At 35.3% G+C, this 2210-nt stretch overlaps 1 non-coding gene across 1 annotated transcript; it reads left to right on the forward strand.

Annotated features, from left to right (window-relative positions):
- Positions 1 to 1757: 1757 nt before the first annotated feature.
- On the forward strand, positions 1758 to 1954 carry LOC145118223 (U2 spliceosomal RNA). The gene has a single exon (XR_013713188.1). It is a non-coding gene; the product is annotated as a U2 spliceosomal RNA (small nuclear RNA).
- Positions 1955 to 2210: the final 256 nt, after the last annotated feature.

Below are 2210 nucleotides of genomic sequence, written 5' to 3' on the forward strand. Positions count from 1 at the left end.
CACCAATTAGTTTTAGTGGGTTAAAATAAAAAATCATTGCTAAGTGGTTGGCTAATTGATGATTTAAGATGAAATCATTCAAAGGTAAAAGTTGATGAACGAGGATGTTTGAAGTACATTGCTACTTCAGATTTTCGGCGATGATAAGTGTTGTGCCTATTTGGGCGTTGACGTTATCTGGGACTCAAGTTTATTTCACGATTATAAGTTAAATAGATTTTTTCCAATAAGTGGAACTTAAAGTATGCGTCTTGTACCTATTTAAACTCCTCTTATGATGTCTTATATTTATAACTATGTGGCCGTAGGGATATAAAGGTAAAGTAATTAACAACCTCATATGTGAAATTAAGTCTGACCTGGGTAATACTAATATGAGATAAAAGCAATGTTAGGGGAACAAGTTATGAGTAAGAGGAATTCTTATGATGACGTAAGCACTTAAGATCTGCCCTATTGTTTATTAAAGAACAAGATATAGATAGAATGAGAGGAGAAGATTGAACTAATGGATGACATTTGGAGTTTGAAGCAAAGGGGGTTGATAGTAGTCAAGTTATTTCATGAATTACTACATCCCAGCAATCGGTTGAGTTACTCTTTTATTTTAGAAGCTTGTTTTGAGTTTCGAGTTCCATTAATGGAGACCCGACTCTTGATATCTACTACCTGAAAGTTGAAATGGACGGCTTAAATGATGCTGTGAGGCTGTTAGAACATGGATTATAGCACCTTATGTACATTCAATTGAGAAATAAACATCACAGATGGTAAAACAAGAGCGAGCATTGAGTTTCGATTGTTGAATATGGATTTTTCCTTTGCATCCATTAACTAAATTCGAATATAATGTTATTATTGAGCATTTTTTTTATTCTAAATATATTTGTTCAGTAAAAGTCATCCCCATAAATGTTAGAATCAAATTGGAAGTGATTGTAAGATGTTAGGAGGTGAAGATAGTGTGATACCAGCAATGACCAAATAGCAAGCCGATGAGAAGAGAAGGACATGTTGGTTGAAAAAGCGGATAGTATCTTGGAAAGGAATAGTGAACACTTACGGGAAGCATAATGTAAGGTTGAATGTTACCTGGTAACGGGACGACATAACGAAGAAACGGTTGCCCGGAAAATAATTTTTGTCAGGTATTTAAACGAGTAAGAAATGTGTTGGATATGATTATAAAATTATATGGTTTCAAGATATAATATGATTTTTATGAGCAAAACAAGTGAAAAGGATTATGTAGATTAAAAACACGTATTTTGATAGGATGGATTTTAACAAGTTGGACTTATCTGATTAGTTTGAGTCTGCCCATTAGTTATTGTGTTTAGTTATTAATTTACTTAATAGATATGTGATATAAAACTAAATGGACAAAAGAAAAGCATAGTAGGTACATGAGTGGAAGGAGTCATTCGTAATTGAGTAATTATCAACATGAAATGAATTTGTTTTGTTTGTTGGTGTTGAGTGAATTTAAACTACAGAAAAATAAGAAAAGAAAAGGCAATGCAATCATAAACACATATGCATATGCAGTAGTAGTCTAAGTTTGATCTGAATATATACAGAAAGTAAAGAAGCAAAAGAATAATATTTAAGTTGTTTTTGTTGTGAAGGAAGGAACCAGGAAGGGAGCTGGCAGTGAAAGTGAAAGAGTCTGCATCCCAATTCCCACATTGGGTGAATGAAGGAAGCAGGCAAGAGGGAGGCGAGTACAAAAGGGGAAGCCCACAGCTGTAAGAAGCATACCTTTCTCGGCCTTTTGGCTAAGATCAAGTGTAGTATCTGTTCTTATCAGTTTAATATCTGATATGTGGGCCATCGGCCCACTCGATATTAATCTTATTTTTTATGGGGGAAGGCCCGTTACAGTAGCTTGCTGCTGGGGTTCTTCATGCGTCGCCTTGGTCTTACACTACAGCCAAGGCCAGGCGCACCCCTCCAATACTCAGTTCAATGTTTAAAATTAGCTTAAAATAGGCTTAGAGATTTGAAAGTCTTTGCTGTCTGATGTTTTCATGTGAACGCACTCCCATAGTTCCAACCATGGACCTGGCTTTTTGTACTATAAGGACCTTTGAAGGGTTTCATTCATGTTAACAATATGGGAAGTTCCAAGAGACTCAAAAATCAGGAGGTTTTAATGACATATTTTCATCAGGAGATGAAACAGGACAAGGTACGGTTATTATGTATGA

This window comes from Lactuca virosa, chromosome 5 (genome assembly GCF_052849685.1).
Source record: "Lactuca virosa cultivar CGN04683 chromosome 5, Lactuca_virosa_CGN04683_v6, whole genome shotgun sequence".
Classification (NCBI taxonomy): domain Eukaryota; kingdom Viridiplantae; phylum Streptophyta; class Magnoliopsida; order Asterales; family Asteraceae; genus Lactuca; species Lactuca virosa.